Raw genomic sequence first — 24,029 nt, forward strand, 5'->3', positions numbered from 1 at the left:
CTTCACTTGTCAAATGACATAACCACTAATTCTAAATTGTTTCTCACTCAGGGGAGAATTTAATTCAGTATGTTTTTTACACTGTGTTACACAAATAATACTGCAAAACATAGACTATTGATGCTGAAGAAAAAGTAAATATAAACTTAAATCCCTGCATACTTAGTACATAAGAACATAAATGTTTCCTTTCCTGAAAACAGAAATTCAGTCTATTTTAAAATACAGAATAACAGATTGATTCATAGTTTTTCACCCAAATGCAAACGCTCTTTTAAGCAGTAATCATTAGAAATGCATATCACAGAAGATTAGAACTATGAAATCACAGAAACATTTCATTCTGAGTAGTTATTAAACATAAATGTATTTGGTAAATGTTCTTTACGACTAAGAATATTTTATAATTATGTCTGTGCAGGACAGTGTAGGAGGCATTCTTTTGAATTAGGTGTCACTCTGCAAGAGCCCTCTTATAGAATGGAAACTTGCTGATTATTGTTTCACCACTGTCCCAAATCTGTAATTCTGAATTCAATAAATGCTAGTTCTACACTCCTTTGCTTCAGCTACTTTAATAATCGCTTAAGCTTTTACTACACATGGATTGATAAAACTCATCGTGTATTTCCAGTGTAGTGTGCCTAGCTAGAACATGCCTGTAGTTGAAAGTAGCTGCAAGTAATTTTCCTTCTGCCGGATAATAGCAATTGTTTGTGTTGCCTTTCAGTAGCTAATGTGGGAGCAGCTTGGGTTATAGGCTAGTGATACTATGATGTTTTTAAAAATGTATTCTTTCTTTAATCTCATGCTCTATGCTTTTGCTCTTATTCCTAAAATTCCATAATTGACTGCAATAGTTAACTGCAGCCCCTAACCTCAGCTGCTTTCTAGATAGTCACTTTCTTAAGGAAGAAAAGCTTTTTATGGTCTTGACTTTATGAAGCATGTTCAATAATGTTAAAAAAAAAAAAAAAGAGAGAGAGAGAGGAGAGTACATCTTAGGAAGATGTAAGATGGGAAAGACCAGATGTCAAGACAAATAATGACAATTTGATTACTTAATATTTCTATAAATATTTGACTTTCTTAATTAATCCTCTATCCCCATTCTCCAAAATTTAAAATAAAGGGCAGATGAAGTTGTTTAGAGGACAAAGTACTATAGAGCGGAAAGTTTCATCTGACCCTAGTGTACAAAAAAGTCTTCTGAATTTTTCCCTCCGATTTACAAGGTCTATGTTTAGAAATCTGGCTGTGGGATGACTTTGCAAAATAACACGCTGAAAAATCACATAGTCAGTGCTTAGGCAATTCACACTGGCTCTTATCTAGGACAAGGGTTTAAGGTATTTTTTTCTTAATTCAAAGTCATTTTTCTAGGTTGAAAGCACTCTTTAGTCTCCGTAGTAATCTTTTGACTATTCAATAACATAATCTTAAATAACTTCATGTTTGTTCTGAAATAAAAGAGCCTGCTGTCTTTCTTATTACTTGAACACTTGGAAGAAAAGGAAAAAATGCTCCAGAATAATTTCATGATTCTATGACTAAAGGATAAAAGCTCTTCAACAAAAAATTCCTGCTTCTCATCTGTCAGGGCTCTGTGGGAAAAGAAGAAATCTGGGAACAAGTTTTAATAGATATCATGGCCCTTTTTCTGAAAACAGTTTAATATCCAAAGTAGGATAGGGAATAGCCTATATATAATACTTGATATATAAATAGATTATATGCATAGATATTTTATATTCATTTATATATTTGCATATATGATATATATACTTCATATTGAGAATACGTAACCACAGAATATGAACACTATGTAACCACAGTATATAAAACATTTTGCAATTATATTAATTATACATTTGCAATTATATTAATTATACATTTGCAATTATATTAATGACTAGGCAGAACTAAACTCCAGAAGCCTACTGAGATAAATTGAAACAAACATGCAGGTGAACATTTTTGTACTCTTACTAATATGAAGAGATTGTTACCTACCATGCCTAATAATAACAAATGCCATATGTAAGTGTTTGTATTAGACCTACAAGTTTCATGAAACCAGAATAATGCATAATAGATATCTTGATTGATAATGTGAAAGGAAAATAGTCTCAGGACGCTAAAGTTACTATGCCAAAGGGAAAAGTTAATCTTGGTAACTTAGTCACACAAAAAGTACCTTCCTTTTGTTCCCAAAGCCGTGACTGTTATTTTACATGGTTACTTGTATTTGGTAAAAATCTAGATTTACTGAGAACAAGATTAATGCATAATTGACTTTCCCTCTACCCACTTCTTTTCGCTTGTAAAATGTAGATTCAGTGAGCACTAATCAGAGCCTCACAAGAAAATAACCACTTGCCTCACTGTCTACCCTCCCTTTTTTTTTTTTTTTCTTTCTCACATGTTCTTTACCTTTAAATATAGAAGGTCCCATAACCTTCTTTGAAAAAAGCATAGGACACAGATCCTACACTGACTTGTGTTTCTTTTTCCTGGGCATGTCCTTCATATTGGCAAAATAAACCTCTAAATTGGTTGAGATCTGCCTCAGTCACTTTTTGGGTTACGATAAGGACACTAATGTTTTAGTTAATTATGGGGAGAAAACCACATGGCAGTGGTGAGGGAAGAGCAAGATGGTGAATTATGACGGTGTTAGCCTCAATGTAGCAGTGGCTCTTTCTAGCAAAGAAAGATAAAATAATAGTTTCTCAAAAAATGCAGCTTGCAAAGAAGCTGTTGACCCAAGCTGTTATCTTAGAATGCTTCATTTTGAGAATGCAGTCTTCATGAGATAGCCAAGTTTAGTTAAGATTTGAAGGTAGAAGAGATATTCAGAAAGGAGGCTGAAGATCCAGGGCTGATGACTCATTTGCAATTCTGAGAACACAGACTTGGATAGCACAGGAGGCGTGCACAGATTAGTGCACCATAAAGGTAGGTGTTCCACTGATAATGGTGACTGTGGAACCTCAAAAATGTGCCAATGTCTAAATTAAATGAGCATGGGCCATGTTGGAGTTTGTCCTGATAGTGTCTTAGAGGACAGGATGTTCATACTAGTAAGAATAAGGTAGCATCAGCTTCTGAGACAGCCTTTCCCTGACACAGTATATCTCACAATGACTGGAATAGGATGGGAGATAAGAGTCAATAAATAAACTGGTGTTACAGACAGATAAGCTCAAGAGAGCACTACTAACAAAGTTATGGGGCATAAACAAACCTGGCAACATTCAGAGACTTCAAATAGTTAAGTATGGCTGAAGTGAAGCCAATAGAGAGAGTTCCTTTGAGAGTGAGTGATAGAGACAGTCAGAAGTGGCTATGAGGGCCTTGCTGGTCACATCAAGACAATTTTTCTGAAATAGTGGTCTAAAGGCCTCATGTACCTAAAGCACCTTGAGTTCTTCTTAAACATCCAAACTCCAAATCCCTCTCCATTCCTAACCAAACTTCCAAATCCCTCTCCATTCCTAATAAATAAGAATTGCTGAAATACAGGGCCTGGGAATTGGCCCCTTAAAAGAAGGTAGGGGATTATTCCAAAGGCTATCTGAAAGCACATTTTTTGACATTTAATTTCATAGGCAAAAGGAGAAAATGAAAAGTGTTCAAAAAGGGAGTATCATCATCATCATCCTATTTTTATGGTTCCATACAGAAAAGTATTTAGTGTACATACAAAACTACTACCTTTTAATGCACTTTTATAAGTTTTAAGTTAAAAGAAAATTTAGACATGGATACTTTACTTTTATTACATTTAGCTTTTACCAACTATTTCATCTTACTTATCCTGAATATGCCAAATATGAAAATACTAACAGTAGCTGGCTATGAAGTTGAGATTATTAATGATCTCTTTTTAAGTTATATTTGGTGTTTTCTCCACTTGGTTATGAAATTATATTACTTAAATAATAAGAATAAATATTTTATATGTGATAAAAATTAAAGGCAAAATGTTATCAATCTAATGTAAGCAAATGCTGGATCAGCTACATTTAAATAAGAGTGCGATATTAAAGATGAAAAATTATTGAATGGAAAAGGGAAAGTCATTTTACTTAAATGAAACTAAAGTCTACAAATTTTAAGGGCAATTAAATAAAATTACATAAAATATAAGAAAGTTATAGAAATATATTTGTTGTAGGTAACACTTTAATAAAACTCTCTATAGATTACAAAAATAAAAATTTAAATAAGACAAAATTTAATTAAGTAAAATAATTAAGCAATGTAGGCCAGGCATGGTGGCTCACACTTGTAATCCCAGCACTTTGGGAGGTTGAGGAGGGCGGAGCATGAAGTCAACAGATCGAGACCTTTCTGGCCAAAATGGTGAAACCCTGTCTCTATTAAAAATACAAAAATAATTGGGCGTTGTGGCACACGACTGTAGTCCCAGCTATTCAGGAGGCTAAAGCAGGAGAATTGCTTGAACCTGGGACTCAGGTTGCAGTGAGCCAAGATCATGCTACTGCACTTCACCCTGGTGACAGAGAGCGACTCCGTCTCAGAAAAAAAATACATAAATAATCAACATAATGTACATTTTTTTTCTATAAATAGAGCTTTTCCATTTCCTTACGCAACCAAGGTATTGATCATATTTTGTGAACTCTATCATTTAGAGTCTTGGCAGGAAACATATTGCACACAAAAGATAGTTAATTTGAGAGGAGTTTTAAAAACAGGCTATTTACAAAGAAAAGGTCAAGATATAGAGAAACCACAGGGAGGATGCAACATCCAGGAGCTAGTTCCAGATTCCTGAAAATGTGAGGGAAGGGAGCCTGCAAAACCCTGAAAGAACTACCAGAAAATGTTGTAACCTTCAAAAAAGGGAAGGAGCCAAGGGAATAAATACCTTAATCGTCCTCTTCTCTCTCTTTTATCTCCAGAGGAGTTTACTCCTTGCTCCTCTATGGGTAAAGACAGTCAGCAGCCAGTGGGCTCAGAGGACCATAGATTATAGCCATACAAGTTAGCCTCCTGTGAGACATGTAATGCAAAAAAGTGGGCACATCTGATCCGTCAGGTCAAACAGCAGAGAGCAAGCATCACAAGAACAAATTCCAATATGAAAATAAAATAGATGAACTTCATTCTCTAACCATAATTATTTCAATTTACTCCTAATTTAGCTAGACTTATTGAACTACATGAAAATCAGTGTCACTGTCATACCAGAACCATAAAGAAAAAATTTGGTGTAGTACGTAGAAAAAGACTGAATGCATGTACATATGAAAGACCATGTCTTGACTGATCTCCCCATTCTCAGTTACTCTGTCAGTGGGAAAACTGAAGGACAAAACCATCATGCAACTCCCATGACCAGGTTCTTAAACGAGAGACTTCCCTGATTCCCCAGCAGGAAGTGCGACAAGGGTGGGTGTGGCCAGCTTGGTCTCGCAGCAGCTCAGACTCCTGGGGGGAGCATGCGGCCTGGCAGGCGCAGAGGCCCGTGGGAGCGCTTTTGGGCTCCAACCCCAGACAGTGTCTAAGAGTGGGTGTCTGCGATTCCCCAAGTCCAAGTGGGTGTGTGTTACCAAACTCTTTCAGACTTGCGGTCTGCAGAGGGTTTGTGTGTTAATCAGCTCAGTGGACCCTCTGCCTTATCGCAAGGGCAGGGGGCCAGTGTGACAGCATACTATATCCTGAGTCCTTCCCCCGTGTACCAGAAGAATCAGATCACACGTGGGCTGCAAGGATGAATGCAAAGTTGTATTGAGTGGTGGAGGTGGCTCTCTGTGAGATGGATGAGGAGCTGGAATTGGAGGATGGAGTGGGAAGGTGGTCTTTCCCTGAGTTGGGCAGCCCAGCGGCCGGACTCTTCTCCGCCTGTCCGCTGCTGAACTCCCCTCACATCCAGTCCCTACTCTTCTCTCTTTTTCTGCTGCATTGTTCCGCAGTGGCTTGGTCTGCTGGTGCCAATGTTCAGCCCCTTGTGTTTGTGCCCGCTAAGGTCTCAGGTTTATATGGGGGAAGGATGGGGGTGTAGCAGGCCAAAAGGCAACTTCTGTGAAAACAGAAATGCCTGTTCTCATTTACGGCCACAGAACTTCAGGCTTGAGAGTGGGGCCTTTGCTGGAGAACCACCTTCTTCTACCCAGTATTTCCCTTTCTCCTGCCCATATAATTTCCAGGCCATCCTTAGAGTTTTCCCCAACTTCTGTCTGTATAAGTGAGACCTGCTAAATTGCTGTATCCCAAAAGTTGGCAAAATATGGCCCATAGGCCAAATCCAGCTTAACGCTTGTTTTAAAACAAAACAAAGCAACAACTCCCCCCCTCCAAAAAAAAAAAAAACACCAAAAAAAACGGTTATATTGGAACACAGCCACACACATTAATTTACATGTTGTCTACGGCTTCTTTTACACCACAACACAATTGAGTAGCTGCAATATAGACAACACAAGCGGCAAAATTTAAAATATTTAGCATCTAGTCCTTTACAGAAAAAGTGTGGCAGCTCTTCCTCTGTCCCCCTATATTAGTTACCTCTGCAGTACAAGGCATATTTTCTACTGATATATTTACATCTACAGCTTGCTAATTAGAATACGGCTGAATTTATTAGCTCAATTCTTTCATCTTGCTTAGTTAGACAAAACTTAGAGGTATTAAAACAATATCAGAGCCAGGCGTGGTGGCTCACTCCTATAATCCCAGCACTTTGGGAGGCTGAGGCAGGCAGATCACTTGAGGCCAGGAGTTCAAGACCAGCCTGGACAACATGGTGAAACCCCTTTTTTACTAAAAATACAAAAACAAACAAACAAACAAAAAAAAAAACCTAGGCACAGTGGCACGTGCCTGTAATCCCAGCTACTCAGGAGGGTGAAGGACAAGAATCGCTTGAACCCGGGAGGCGGAGGTTGCAGTGAGCCGAGATCGCACCACTGCACTCCAGCTTGGACAACAGAGTAAGACTCTGTCTCCAAAAAATAAAAATAAAAATAAAAATAAAATAAAATAAAATAAAATAAAACAAAACAATATCCCTGGTAGAATTTGGCTATTATTTTATTTTATTTTATTTTTATTTTTTGGAGACAGAGTCTACTATAAAGACACATGAACATGTATGTTTATTGCAGCACTATTCACAATAGCGAAGACTTGGAACCAACCAAAATGTTCACCAGTGGCAGACTGGATAAAGAAAATGTGGCGCATATCCACCATGGAATACTATGCAGCCATGAAAATGGACAAGTTCATGTCCTTTGAAGGGGCATGGATGAAGCTGGAAACCATCATTCTCAGCAAACTATCACAAGAATGGAAAACCAAACACCGCATGTTCTCACTGATAAGTGGGAGTTGAACAATGAGAATACATGGACACAGGGAGGGGAACATCACACACCAGGGCCTGTCAGTGGGTGGGGGGCTGGGGAGGGATAACATTAGGAGACATACCTAATGTAGGTGACGGGTTGATGGGTGCACCAGACCACCATGGCACGGGTATACCTATGTAACATGTGCACGTTCTGCACATGTACCCCAGAACTTAAAGTATAATTTAAAAAAAAGAAAAAGAAAGTAACAATCATAATTATGATCCAATGCAGTTATATTAAAAAAAAAAACAATATCAGGTTAACTATTTTGCCCTTAGTACATAGAATTTGTCTTTTATCATACTGCTTATAAAAATTTTTGAAAATTATTCTTTGATTGTCATGAACAAATTTAAAGTTTGTTTTTCTTTCCTCTAAATATGAAATAACCATTAGCCTAAGTATGAGATAATCATAAATAAAATTGAATTTCCTAAATTAGAGCTTAAAAGGACAATTATCTGCATAGGGTGTGTGAAATTGATCAGGTATAAAACAATAAGTGCTGAATTTCTAGAGTTATAATCAATTTCTATATAGTTACATTGCATCTTAAAGACTATTCACAGACATAACAAAATTTCTAAACAAAATATGTCCATGGTTGGAATGCAGCCTTGTGGCCACCAGTGTTAGATACCTACTGAACAGAGTAATTTAAAAATGTAATAATGAAAGTTCAAGCAAGTAATTTCAGTTACTTAAAAAGCAAATGCTGTTCCCATAAATAATGGGTAAAAAAAACTAATACAAATAATTGCAGATGATGTATAAAGTTATGAAAATGATTATATTATTCACAGAAATATTTCTTATAAAGTCAAGGTTGCACACAAATATAAAATTGCATGCATTACTTCACAAGAAAACTTTTAAACTAAAGTAATATTGTAGGACAATAGAAAAGAAGCTGTTAATACTTCCAGTAAAGACAAACAAAAGAAAGCAGAAATTAATGAGATTGCTTTAGAGTTTCAAAAATTATTTCCCAATAATATTTGTCTTTTTTTTTTTTTTTTTTTTTTTTTTTTTTTTTTTGAGATGGAGTCTCGCTCTGTCGCCCAGGCTGGAGTGCAGTGGCCGGATCTCAGCTCATTGCAAGCTCCGCCTCCCGGGTTTACACCATTCTCCTGCCTCAGCCTCCCGAGTAGCTGGGACTACAGGCGCCCGCCACCTTGCCCGGCTAGTTTTTGTATTTTTTAGGAGAGACAGGGTTTCACCGTGTTAGCCAGGATGGTCTCGATCTCCTGACCTCGTGATCCGCCCGACTCCGCCTCCCAAAGTGCTGGGATTACAGGCTTGAGCCACCGCACCCGGCCACTATTTGTCTTTTTAAGGTACAAGAGCAATATTCACTAAAATTTATTAGAAGGAAAAAAATACAGGTAGCTCCCTGGTTACAAAATAAATGTTCACAAATTAAAATTTATTTATACACTGAATAATTTCAGGAAATTTAAGGAGGAAATAAAATATTGTGTAAAAGGGAGGGGTGGTATTTTTTTGTTTTTGTTTTGTTGTTATTTATTTATTTATTTTTTTTTGAGACAGGGTCTCACTATGTCACCCAGGCTAGAGTGCAGCAGCTCCATCATGGCTCATTGCAGTCTCCACCACTGGGCTCAGTGATCCTCCCATCTCAGTCTCCCCAGTAGATGGGACTACAGGCATGCACTACCATGCCTGGATAATTTTTTAATTTTTTGTAGAGATAGGGCTTTGCCATGCTGCCCAAGCTGGTCTTAAACTCCTAGGCTCAAGTGATCCAGCTGCCTTCGCCTCCCAAAGTGCTGGTATTACAGCCATGAGCCACTGCACCCAGCCAAATATTGTATTTTAAAAATCTATGAAGTTATTTAAAATAATCTGTAATCATCTTAACAAGAAATATAAGAAACATATATAAAAAACTAAAATATTTACTACAAAGTCTTAAAAGGAGACTTACATAAAGTGGGGAACAGAGGCTTATTTTCTTGAAAATAAAATCATGATATTATAAAAATTATTCTTAACAAATATTTATAAACATGTAATGTACTTGCAAATAATGTTACTATAGATATATGCTTTTCATTACTTTGAAGTCTATCAGGAAGGAATAAACAGAAAAGCAAATACTTTTTTTTTTTCCTGGAACAGTGAAGAATGAGACAATCTTATCTCTGCAAAATATTAAAGTGTAATATAAAGAAAAAGTAATCAGGCTTCTGGTTATAAATAGTGAACCAAGCATATGTATTTTCCTCTGCTTTTTCTAAACTCCTCAAAATAACAGTAAAAATATATTGTGTTTTGTTTTGTTTTGTCACAAACTTCCAGAAAGAAGAGAGACTGGAAGAGGAGAAAATAGAAACAAAATCTGAGATGTTTAGCAGCAAATGAGTGGTAAATAACTTAGAAGACCCCATAAAACTGAATTGTAAGCAGGCACTGGAGTAAATTCTATTACACTGCAGAAACTTCTGAAGCCTGAAGATGGATGGCATCATGCAGCTCTGTAAGTGCGGATAAAATTTAGGCTAATGGATCAGTTAAAAGTGCAACTAATAAGTTACACTCTTGAGTACTCACATTGATTCTGAGCAGAATAGTCCCTCCCATTCGTCTCTTTTACTATGGATTGAAGATTTTTGTCTAGTGAAAATAACAGAATTCTGGCCTGGGAACCACTAGCACAGTTGAGGGTAAGAGTCCAGCACTCACTGCAAACAGGGGCCTCAGTGAACCTTTACTCACTGAAGTATTGAAACATCTGGCATGACTTCCACACATACAGCTGCCATAATGTTGGAATTGTATACCTCTAGATAGCTCACTGAAAAATTATTTTTCAGAAAATCTAACCAGCCTATGAAAAACATTCTATTAATAAAGATACATCGGGGTCAAAGTAATCCTTCTCAAAGTATGTTCCATAGGAGAATTAATCATTAATTCTCTAGGGTTTCTGTCATACACAAATAATTAGCCTATCTTCTCTCCATTTAGAATGATACTAGCTGCATAGCTTCCTTTGAAAGAATTAAAAAAAAAAGTCACTCAAATAATATTCTGTAGCACTTATTTCTCTACTAGAAACCTAATGAGATAGATAGAACCTACCATGAAGTCTACAAAGCCCATTTATGCATAGAATGTGTCAATCAGCTCCATGTCCTCTCAATGTAAAAAAAGTAAGCTACCTCAGACACACACAAGAATGTAGTCCTCCAATGTAAGAAATGGAGACCAAGACAAACAAACAAGCAAATATGCAAAGAGGAAAACAGTACTTAGTAAAACAGACTACACAATATTTCTAAAATATTGCACTCATTGAACAAAAGCAAGGTGCCTTAATAAATGAATATTAGAGAAAAAAGAATGTTTAGAAATCATAAACATGTTGGCAGAAATGAGAAAACAATAGAATGATTGGAAGATAAATTAAGATGATATGCTGGGAAGCAGATAAAAATTTTAAAAATGAAGAAAGGTAGTAAAAATATTTTTGAAGCTCACGTCAGTAGATCCAATATGCAAATCAGAGTTCTATAAAGAAATTTGGGAAAGGGAATCATCAAAGAAATTTCCCAGAAGTAGGATTATGAATTTTTACTTTGAAATGATCCATTGAGTACTCAGCACAATGGAAAAAATAAACTCACACACTCTCAGAATAATTTAAAATGTAAGGTACATCCTCATAAAATTTTAAAATTTAAGGGACAGAAGAAAAATAAAAAAGTACAATACAAAGAATAATGAATCAGAATGTCGACAGCAGCACTGGAAGCTTAAAGACAACATGATATTGCCTTTAAAAATCTAGAGGGATGAATATTTCGAACCTAGCAGTCTATCACAGCCCAACTAATACAAAAATGGCAGAGAAGAATAGAAAACACTTTCAGATACACAATTCCTCCAAAATCTTATCTTCCATGCAACCTTTCTAAGGAAGAAACTGAGAGAGATCAAGAAAGAGGAAGACATGGAATTCAGAAAACAAGAGATCCGCTATGCTTTAAAAGAGACAAACAAAATGGATAATGGCAAAAGAAGATAATAAATAGTCTTGCAGGTATCATAGGAAACTGCTGGTCTTGATTAGATCAGGCCATGAGTCCCCGGGAAAGATGTCTCGAAGAAAGTGAAATTAATAAAATACTGCTGTGTTTAAAGATATTGAGAGGCAATTTAAGCAAGTGGAAGAGATTTAAAGGACACACTACATAGATATAGATGAGGATAATTATTAATTTCAGGAGAAAAGTATAGTTTTCAAACTATACTATATCATATTGTGCAACATGGGTCTTCTGTGAATTCATTCTACATAGTCAAAATATGTAAAAATAAAAATAATGCAGTGTTATGATATAATCAACTTGGAGTCATGAGACAGGATTTACGCATGTGAGTAATAGAGCAGTAGAGAATATAATAATACTCATCTTGAAGAGTGGAAAGTTAATAGATAACAAAAATATAATGAAGCAGCCAGATAAATGCATGACTTACACATATGGAGGCAAACATCAAAAGTAACGGCTGAAAGAATTGCCAGAGCTTGCACTTGCACTATAGATACACTACCTTCTCTCTTATTCTATGTGCCCTAGTATCTCCTGCCACAGAATCTGTAATCATGGGGTTCCTTCTGACCCTTCAATCCTTTTACACATTAACATCTACTCAATTTTTAGCTTTCACTCAATTGTCACTTCCTTAGAAAAGATATCTTAAACATTTAGAAACTCCATACTAGGTCAAATTCTCTTATTGTGTCCTCTTATGATATTGTAAACTATTTTGTAAAATGTATCATGGTTCCAATTGTACCTTACCCTGTGAGCTCAGAAACCACATTCGTTTTGATATCCGTTATACTCTTGATATACAGCATAATGACTGCAGCAAAGTGGGTGCCAATTATTCGTGAAATAACAAAATTAAATACTACAACTAATTAGCACAAAAATACAAATTATAAGTCTACCTTAAAGGTTATGAATTTTAAAATTCTAAATAATATATTTACAAATAATATTTAGCTATATATTAAAGAACAAATTCACCACAATTCAGTAACATTGTTTTCTGCAATGCATCTGTTAAGAGAATCTAATTCACATGAGAAATTTAAAAAGAAATATGAAGACAGGGATTAAAATGGCAGAGAGAGGGCAGGATTAGCTTGCTGTTCCTGCTCGGATAGACAGAGCAGCATGTGGAGACTCCTATCATGAACTTTTGTTACAAGAACTACTGCAGGAACATACCAAGAAAACCAAGAGAATCCACAGACCCTTCAAAGGAAAGAATTAGATCACTGCTGAAGGCTCCCCGAGATGCCAAAAACCTATGAGTCTGCTTGCTTTCTCAGTTAGGAGGCTTGTGGTCTGGGGCAAGTTCTCAGCCCTGGTCACCGGCTGCCTGGAAATATAGACTCGGTCCTGTGGGGGGTGGGGCACGATGGGAGTGAGACTGGGGCCTTTAGGACTATGGGCTGCATGGGAGTGTGGTGAGTCCTGTGACTGCCAACTTTTCCCCACTTCCCTGGAGACCTGTATGACTCAGCAGTAGCAGAAAAATGCCCTGGGGAATATAACTCCATTGGCCTGGGAACCACATCCCTATCCCCCACAACACCCACAGCAAGCCCTGCCCAAGGAGACGTGGAGCTTAAACACACCCATCCCTGTCCCCACATGGTGCTCTTTCTCTACCTGCCCTGGTAGCTGAAGACAAAGGTCATAATCTCTTGGGAGCTCTATGGCCCTGCCCAACACCTGATAAACCTGAATGCTTAACCAGGTATTCCTATGGCAAGTTCGCATCCTCATTATAGGGCCACAGCTGAGGCACTCTTGAAAGTGCTACCTCCTGGCTGGGGGTCAACCAACATAAAACCAGTGCACTAAACAAAAACACAACCAAAGATCCCCACAGAGTCCACTTCACTCCCCTGCTTCCTCCACCAGAGCAGGTGCTGGTATCTATGGCCTCAAGAACTGAAGATGGATCATATCAAAGGACTCTTTGCAGACACTCCCCAGTACCAGCTCAGGGCCCAGTAGATTCACTGGGTAGCTAGACCCAGAAGAGCAAAGACAATCACTACCATTGGCTTTCAGGAAGCCCCATTCCTAGGGGTAAGGAGAGGACACCACATCAAGGGAGCACCCCATGGGAGAAAAGAATCTGACTAGCAGCCCTTGAATCCCAGATCTTCCCTCTGACATAGTCAACCCAAATGAGAAAGAACTCGAAAAACAATTCTGGTAATATGATGAAACAATGTTCCTTAACATGCACAAAAGATCATATCAGCTCACCAGCGATGGATCCAAACCAAAACAAAATCTCTGAGTTGTCAGAAAAATAATCCAGAAGTTTGATTATTTAGCTAATCGAGGCAAAAGAGAAAGGTGAAGTCCAACTTAAAGAAATCAAAAACATACTACCGAATATAAAAAAAAAAATTCTTCGGTGAAATGGATAGCATAAATAAAAACAATCACAACTTCTGGAAATCAAGGTCATACTTAGAGAAATGCAAAATGCACTGGAAAGTCTCAACAATTGCACTGAACAAACAGATAAAAGAACCTCAGGGCCCAAAGACAAGGTTTTCAAATTAACCCAATCCATCAAAGACAAAGAAAGAAGAATTTTTAAAACTGAGCAAAGTCTCTAAGAAGATTTTGACTATGTTAAACGTCAACCTAAGAATAACTGGTGTTTCCAAGAAAGAAGAGAAACTCTAAAAGTTTGAAAAATATATTTGAGGGAATAATCAAGGAAAACTTTCCCAGCCTTGGTAGAGATCCAAATATCAACACACAAGAAGCTCAAAGAACACCTGGGAAATTCATCACAAAAAGATCATCACCTAGGCACATAGTCATCAGGTTATCTAAAGTCAAGAAAATGGAAAGAATCTTAAGAGCTGTGAGGCAAAAGCACTAGATAACCTATAAAGAAAAACTTGTCAGATTAGCAACAGATTTCTCAGCAGAAACCCTACAAGCTAGAAGGGATTGGGGCCCTATCTTCAGCCTCCTTAAACAAAACAATTATCAGCCAAGAATTTCATGCCCAGTGAAACTAAGCTTCATAAATGAAGGAAAGATACAGTATTTTCCAGACAAAATGCTGAGAAAATTTGCCACTACCAAGCCAGCACTACAAGAACTGCTAAACGGAGCTCTAAACCTTGAAACAAATCCTTAAAATATGCCAAAATAGAACCTCCTTAAGGCATAATCTCACAGGACCTATATAATAATAACACAATGAAAAAAAAAACCAAGGTATTCAAGCAACAAATAGCATGATGAATACAATAGTACCTCACATTTCAATACTAACATTGAATGTAAAAGACCTAAATGTTCCACTTAAAAGATACAGAATGGCAGAATGGATAAGAATTCAACAGCCAAGTTTCTGCTGTCTTCAGGAGACTTAACCCACAAGGACTCACAAAAACTTAAGGTAAAGAGGTGGAGGCTGGGCATGGTGGCTCACACCTGTAATCCCAACACTTGGGAGGCCAAGATGGGCAGATCACAAGGTCAGGAGATTGAGACCATCCTGGCCAACATAGTGAAACCTCATATCTACTAAAAATACAAAAATTAGTTGGGTGTGATGGTGCATGCCTGTAATCCCAGCTATTCAGGAGGCTGAGGCATGAAAATCACTTGAAGCTGGGAGGTGGAGTTTTCAGTGAGCCGAGATCACACCACTGCACTCCAGCTTGGTGACAGAGCAAGACTCTATCTGAAAAAAAAAAAAAAGAGGTAGAAAAAGATATCCCATGCAAATGGACACAAAAAGCAAGCAGGAGTAGCTATTCTTACATCAGACCAAACAAATTTTAAAGCAACAGCAATTTAAAAAGACAAAGAGGGGGCCAGGAACGGTGGCTCATGCTTGTAATCCCAGCACTTTGGGAGGCTGACGCGGGCAGATCACGAGGTTAGGAGATGAAGACGAACATAGCTAACACGGTGAAACCCTGTCTCTACTAAAAATACAAAAAAGTCAGCCAGGCGTGTGGTGGATGCCTGTAGTCCCAGCTACTTGGGGCTGAGGCAGGAGAATGGCGTGAACCTGGGAGGCAGAGGTTGCAGTGAGCTGAGATCATGCCACTGCACTCCAGCCTGGGCAACAGAGCGAGACTCCACCTAAAAAAAAAAAAAAAGAAAGAAAAAAAGACAAAGAGGGATATTATATACTGATAAAAGGGCTAGTCGAACAAGAAAATGTCACAATTCTAAATATATATGGACCTAACGTTGAAGGTCCCAAACTTATAAACCATGACTACTAGGACTAAGAAATGAGATAGATGGCAGCACAATAATAGGGGGGAAGTTAAATACTCCAGTGACAACACTGGAAGGGTCATCAATTCAGAAAGTCAACAAAGAAACAATGGACCTAAACTACACCCTACAACAAATGGACTTAACAGATATTTACAAAACATTCTACCCAACAACTAAAGAATATACATTCTATTCGTCAGCACATGAAACATTCTTCGAGATAGACCATATGATAAGGCCACAAAATAAGTCTCAAACATTTTAAGAAAACCGAAATTATATCAAGTACTCTCTCAGACCACAGTGGAATCAAATTGGAATTCAACTCCAAAAGGAACCCTCAAAACCATGAAAATACATGAAAATTAAATAACCTGCTCCTGAATGATCATTGGGTCAACAATGCAATCAAGATGGGAATTGAAAAAATTATTTCAACTGAAAGCTAATAGTGATGCAACCTATCAAAACTTCTGGGATACAGCAAAAGCTAAGAGGAAAGTTCATAGCATTAAATGCCGACATTGGAAAGTCTGAAAGAGCACAAATAGACAATCTAAGGACACACTTTGGGGAACTGGAGAAACAAGAACAATCCAAACCCAAACCTAGCAGAAGAAAAGAAAAAACAATCAGAGCAGAACTAAATGAAATTGAAACAAAAAAATACAAACGATAAATGAAACAAAAAGTTGGTTCTTTGAAAAGATAGATAAAATTGATAAACCATTAATGAGATTAACCAAGAAAAGAAGAGGGAAGGTCCAAATAAGTTCAATTAGAAACAAAATGGGAGCTATTACTACTGATACTACAGAAACACAAAATACTATTCAAGGCTACTATGAACCTTTATGTGCATAAACTAGAAAACTTGGAGGAGATGGATAAATTCCTGGAAATATACAATCCTTCTAGATTAAACCAGGAAGATATAGAATCTCTCAGTAGACCAATAACAGTGAAATTGAAATGGTAATTTTAAAAATGCCAACAAAAAAAAGTCCAGGACCAGACAGATTCATAGCTGAATTCCATCAGACATTCAAAGAAGAATCAGTACCAATACTATTGACACTATCCAAAAAGAGAAAGAGGGAATCCTCCCTAAATCATTCTATGAAGCCAATATCACCCTAACACCAAAACCGGGGAAGGACATAACAAAAAAATAAAATTACACACCAATATCCCAGATTAACATAGATGCAAAAATCCTCAACAAAGTACTAGCCAACTGAATCCAACAGAATATCGAAAAGATAATCCACCATGATCAAGTGGGTTTCATGACAGGGATGCAGGGATGGTTTAACAAAATGAATGTGATATACCATATAAACAGAATTAAAAACAAAAATCACACGATTATCTTAGTAGATGCAGAAAAAACATTTGATAAAAATCAAGTATCCCTTTATGATTAAAACCCTCAGTAAAATCAGCATAGAAGAGACATAACTTAATGCAATAAAAGCCATCTATGACAAACCCACAGCCAACATTATATTAAATGAAGAAAAGTCGAAAACATTCCCCCTGAGAGCTGGAACAAGACAAGGATGCTCACTTTCACCGTGGTACTGGAAGTCCTCACCAGAGCAATCAGACAAGAGAAAAAATAATGAGGGCATCCAAATTGGTAAAGAAGAAGTCAAACTGTTGCTGTTGGCTGATGGTATGATAGTTTACATAGAAAACCCTAAAGACTCCTCCAAAAAGCTCCTAGAACTGGTAAATAAATTCAGCAAAGTTTCAGGATAAAAAATTAATGTACAGAAATCAGTAGCTGTGCTATACACCAACAGTCACCAAGCTGAGAATCAAATCAAGAGCTCAACTCTTTTCACAATAGCTGCCAAAAAAAAAACCAGAAATATACTTAACCAAAAAGGTGAAAGACCTCTACAAGCAAAACTACAAAACACTGCTAAAAGAAATCATAGATGAGACAAACAAATGGAAACACATCCCATGCTCATGGATGGGTAGAATCAATATTGTAAAAATGACCATACTACAAAAGCAATCTACAGATTCAATGCAATTCCCATCAAAATACTACTATTACTCATCACAGAACTAGAAAAATAATTCTAAAATTTATATGGAACCAAAAAAAAAAAAAGAAAAAAAATCCCACCTAGCTAAAGCAAGACTAAGCAAAAAGAATACATCTGGAGGCATCGCATTACCCAACATCAAACTGTACTATAAGGCCATACCCACCCAAACAGCATAGTACTGGTATAAAAATAGGCAAATATACCAATGGAACAGAATAGAGAACCCAGAAATAAAGCCAAATACTTGTGTCAAACTGACCTTCAACCAAGTCAATTAAAACATAAAGGGGGGGGGGGGAAGAAAAAGACATCCTATTCAGCGAGTAGTGCTGGGTAAATGGCAAGCCACATCTAGAAGAATGAAACTGAATCCTCATCTCTCACCTTATACAAAAATCAACTCAAGATGGATCAAAGACTTAAATGTAAGACCTGAAACTATAAAGATTTTAAAAGATAACGTTGGAAAAACCCTTCTAGACATGGGCCTAGGCAAAGACTTCATGACCAACAACCCAAACGCAAATGCAACAAAAACAAAGATAAGTAGATGGAACTTAATTAATCTAAAAACTTCTGCACAGCAAAAGAAATAATCAGCAGTTAACAGATAACCCACAGAGTGGGAGAAAGTCTTCACAATCTATATATCCAAAAAAGGACTAATATCCGGAATCTATAAAGAATTCAAACCAGCAAGAAAAAAACAAACAATCCTATCAAAAAGTGCATTAAGGACATGAATAGACAATTCTCAAAAGAAGACATACAAAGGGCCAACAAGCATATGGATAAATGCTCAATCTAATTATCAGGAAAATGCAAGTCAAAACCACAATGCAATATCACCTCACTCCTGCAAGAATGGCCATAATTTAATAAACCAAAAAATAATAAATGTTGGTGTGGATGCAGTGATCAGGGAACACTGTTGGTGGGAATGTAAACTAGTATAACCACTATGAAAAACAGTGTGGAGATTCCTAAAACTAGATCTTCCATTTGATCTTGCAATCCCACTCCTGGGTGTTACCCAGAAGAAAAGAAGTCATTATATAAAAAAGATACTTGCACATGCCTGTTTTTAGCAGCACAATTTGAAATTGCAAAAATATGTAACCAATCCAAATGCCTATAAATCAACGAGTGGATAAAGCAAATGTGATACACACACACACACACAGACACACACACACACATCATGGAATACTACTCAGCCATAAAACGGGAATGAAATACTGGTATTCACAGCAACCTGGATGGAATTGGATACTATTATTCTAAGCTAAGTAACCCAGGAATGGAAAATCAAACATTGTATGTTCTCATTCATATGTCATAGCTAAGCTATTAGGATGCTAAGGCATAAGAATGATATGATTGGACTTTGGGGACTTGGGGTAAAGGGTGGTAGGTGGAGAGGGACAAATGACTACATGTTGGGTACTGTGTACACTGCTCTGATGATGGATGCACCCAAATCTCAGAAATCACCACTAAAGAACTTATTCATGTAAACAAACATCGCTTGTTCTCCAAAAAACTATTGAAACAAAAAAATAAAAAATTAACATAAGAAAATACGCAGTATACCAAAAAAAGAACAGAAATATGATTATCTCACCATTAGAAAAGATGTAATTATCTTCCATATCAGAAAGTCTAGAAATAGATCCCATTATTAAATAAATTCTATTTTTCAAAAATAGGAGAATAATAATGACAGGCCAGCAACATCATTATGTTTGATGGTAAAGCACTGCAATTACTCACTTTAAAGTAAGAACTAAGAATAATGTGCTTATTGTCTCGAGCACTGTTTAACATTATTTGCAATTGAAAGACTAAAAATGAAACAAACAAAAAACTGTCAGAAAAATCTTTTAGTAGGATCACAGTTCTTTTAGCACCTGTCTACTAGAACCACTTGAAAAAGTATAATGGAAAAGATCCTACTTACCATAGTGAAAATAAATATAAAAAACTAAGCAAAAACTCATGGTACTACTCAGAGGCATTAGAAGAAAATCAATATAGTAAACCATCTTTAGATCAGAGAAAATAATGTTTTAAGAAAGAGAATTTAGTAGAATATCAAAAGCTGGTTAAAATTCAAGTAAAATGAAGACTTAAGTATGGACATTGGATATCAAGACAAAGAGGTTACTGGTATCCTAATGAAACCTCTAAATAAATAAACGAGAAAATTTTACTGAAGAACACAAAATACTTAGCCAATAGGAAGGTATGCTGTATTTCATGATGCAAATATTTAATTTCCAGAGACTAATAGTCAAATTAGTTCAGTTTCACTCAATATTGCAGTTGTTATTTTTTAAACTCAGTGAAAAGTTATATTGTTTCCCAATATGAAAATATGTATTTGATTTAGCCCAATTTCCAGGATTATTCTTTATGGAGAAACACTAGAAAATGTTCTAATTAAATAAAGAGATGCCAGATGACACTGCTATTATCTGACATTTACAGGAAGTAAAATGAAAGAAACTAAAGCTATAAAAAATGAACAAGAGATAGAACTAACACTACTTGCAGATAATATGACAAACTGTAAGAGAATTCAGTAAGATAGTGAGGCATGAAATTAACATACAGAGATTAGTGTCCTTTATATAATCAGTTAGAGTCTAAAGTAGAAAAAACATTCAATTTCCAATAGCCATAAAAATATAAATTACCAAGAAAGGAACTTAACTATAAATGCATAAAACCCTTATGAAAAAAAGTTTAAAATACGACTAAAAGATACAGTAGAATACCTGAACCAGTGGAAGAATATAACAAGCTCTTGTTTGAAACTTGCAACAGCAACATTATGTCATTTTTCCTAAATGATAACTTTATTATGATGCAAGCTTATTAAAGAGGATTTTTAGAAGTAAATAATTAATCATAAAAGTATAGAAAAATAAGCAAAAAGCATAGAAAAGTCTCTGGAAAAAGAGCAATGGGGGACAGACACTACCAGTGTCTCAACGGCAAAAGCAGTAGGAATGCATATAAGTAGCTGCACTGATGAAATTAGAATAGAAAGCCCAGAAATAGACTTTAAGTGGGAATTTAATATATAATCAAGGTAGCATATAAAATCAGTTAAAAAAAAGGAATTGAGAGTTTCATAATTTCATAGAAAATTAAGCAAAGAAGTTGAACTTATACTTCAAGTCATAAAGGGAGATAATTCTAAAAGAATCAATAATATATACTTTAAAATGAAATAATAAAAACATAAAAAATAATCATAAAATTTCTTTATAACTAAAGAAAATAAGGCCTCTCTAGCAATGAGTCAAACTCAGAATCCATAAAATTGGCTATAATTTAATTACATTTTAAAATCTGAAAATAGTCAAGTCAAAAACCAAATAACAAATTGGGGGAAGATATCTTTAACTCATATCACAGAGTATTTTGTTTTTTCTATATTTATACAGAGTTCCTAGAAAATTTTCCATTAAAAATCAAAGAACTAGATTTTAAAAGATCATAGACTATAAATAGTTTGCTTAAAAAAAAAAGAAATATAATGACTCTTAGACATGTGAATAGATGACTAGTATCACTCATAGTAGGAAAAACATAAATGTGATGTCATTTTTCATGTTCAGGTTAGAAAAAATTCAGAAGTTTGATAGTACACCATGCTGTTAGGGCACAGCTATCTTCATACTCTGCTGTGAAGATTATAAATTTGTGTGACCCTATGTGGCAATTTGGTGAGATCTATCAAAATTATAAACGCTTGTACTTTTTGACCCAGCAACTACTTCTGATAAACTGTTCTACTGACACACTTGTTCTTATGCTAATTTGTGCAGGTACAAGTTTTCTCACTATAGTATTGTTTGTAAGAGCAGAAATTCGGCAAAACATTAACTGTCCACTAACAGTAGGCTGGTTACATAAATTATAGTACATCCATAATACGCAATCAAATAATAAAAAAGAATGAAGATGCTGTCAATACATTAAAATCAAGTTCTTAAGTATATTATTAAATGATAAAAATATCTTGATAAGTAGTTCCTTTTTTCATAGAAATGAAATTCTGGAAGGATACATATGAAACAAATATTAGCGCTTACTTGTTTGTAGGAGGCAGGTGGCATGGAAACCAGGCAAACAAGTCTGGAGTGGGCATTCTCACTGTATACCTTTTAGTATCTTTGGCTTTGAATACAATGAATGTTTAAAAAATATATATTCACATAATGATAAATGATTTTGAAATTTATCAAAAAGAATAAACTATTAGGAATAGACAAATACAATTGTGAAAAGATGCCTTCGCTATGGGACAGTAAAATGCACTGTAAAATGTCATAATTAAAACTGTGTTTCATTGACCTCATAAATATAGATGTGGCAAAGGCACCAAACATAGAAATATGTCTACACATGTACAATGTATGGTATTTGATAAGTATGATAAATGTCAGTAGAGAAAAGACAGATTACTCAACAAGTGATAATTAAGTTAATGGGCAAAAATTTAAGAAAGAAAATTTTATATCCCTACCTCATACCATATTGTAATCTCATCCTAAAATAGCAAAAGAGAAAAAAAATGAGACACTTTCAATGACAGACATAGTGCCAAGGTAATTCTAGATATTGTTTATAAGGGTGGGGTGATTGCATGCACAATCCATGTCCAAAAACCATTTAAAATGTTCTGTGAATAAATCAAATTAGGACTCCCTCAGAGAAGACGTCTTTCAGAACCATCTCAGTCTCAGTGGCCCATGAAAAACAAGTTATTTCAAATCAGTTATTTGCAGGCAGCTAAACAGAAACTTCTGTTGCTTATGCTGCAAAGTATTTTCTTCACTAAACATTCACAGCTGTTCTTTGTTTTCAATTTGAACTATCCAACAATATTAGTTTCGGTTATTTTTCCCAGGTTTTATCCTATAGCAGGTACCTAAGTAGTTATTGTAACTGGCCCATTTTCTGGGTTGTGTTGATATCTTGGTATTTTCCTAAAAGTGCTCTTGATTTGTATTAGAACTCTAAACCTAGATTCTCAGCATTAAATGTCTTTGTTTTCCTGGACTCTTTTCTCTCAGCATCAGTTTTCTTTGTGAATTTATATTTTATTAATAAAATACTGCCTTTAATACTATAATGTGTGAGTTAGGCAAACAACTATTTTTTAAATCTGAATTTAGTCTAGAATTTCTTTTCTCATTTCTTTCTCTGCCCTCCTTCCTCTCTATCAAAGATTTTACTCATGACCCCCTAATCTGACAATCATATAGAAAAAGAAATATTTGCAAACAAATAAGGTATCTGAATACACCTGGTGTAACCCTCCTATTTTGTTTTTTGTTTGTTCATTTGTTACTGGCTACTTTGTTTTAATAAAGCAAAGCTAAAGAGTAAGGGTGGAGTCAAAATGTATCCAGGTTCAATCCCCATATTTGCCTGTAATAGTGAGATCACAGACACACTATCAAACTTTCCTGAGATTGATTCCTATCTATAAATGAGGAATGTTAACACTTGTTAATTGTAGTGAGGATTAAGTAAAATAGCTTTGCTATAACACTAACTGTACTGGTGCTAACAATAAATATTAGTTGTTTATTTCAACTCCTAAATAACATCATTTTGGCGATTATGAATATTCATACTATTATTTCTGAAAGGACGATGTGAAAAATGAATCAGTGTCCTCAGCAATCTAACAGTCTCAGTGTGAATGCCTATCTGTTGTTATGCAGTGCTTGCTATCATTCTTTTGATGTGTGTCACATAAGTATATTCTAGACCCTCAGAAAGTCATGTTTTTTGCAAGATGTAATTCCACAGGGATGCCTTCAGGCAGAGAAGCTGAACTCTTCGCAACCACCCTCCCATTTCAGAAACCACACAGAGTGTTGTATGGTTGCCCACAGAGAGATATACTCCTACACAGGGAGAGACATAATCTTTAAGAAGTTAACCTGAGGAAATGGGTTAGTAGTCAGGAAGATTAGAAAATGGATCACAAGTAATGAACTCATACTGACATTAAACTCGGTTTTAGGAACCCATGCAGAGACCCTGAGTGAAGCAGTCAATCGAACAGAGCAGCACTGTGGAAACTGTAAGTTAATGCACTGCTCCAGCACAGGAAGAGATTTGCGTCAGAATTGCAAACCTGCTTGTGAGTGTACCCTTCTTCAAATCATATCTGTAATTGATGTAAATCAGTGGTTTAAATGTTCAACTGAACACATCTCTGGCCA

The 24,029-nt window shown here is 35.9% G+C and overlaps 1 long non-coding RNA gene across 1 annotated transcript in view; it reads right to left on the reverse strand.

Moving 5' to 3' along the window:
• Positions 1 to 809: 809 nt before the first annotated feature.
• LOC140713261 (uncharacterized) overlaps positions 810 to 24,029 on the reverse strand; it is a 40,916-nt gene continuing 17,696 nt past the window's right edge. The window contains exon 3 of the long non-coding RNA XR_012095152.1: positions 810 to 1,604. This is a non-coding gene — a long non-coding RNA (uncharacterized lncRNA). The remainder of the gene's footprint in view (positions 1,605 to 24,029) is intronic.

Source organism: Chlorocebus sabaeus, chromosome 13 (genome assembly GCF_047675955.1).
Source record: "Chlorocebus sabaeus isolate Y175 chromosome 13, mChlSab1.0.hap1, whole genome shotgun sequence".
Taxonomy (NCBI): domain Eukaryota; kingdom Metazoa; phylum Chordata; class Mammalia; order Primates; family Cercopithecidae; genus Chlorocebus; species Chlorocebus sabaeus.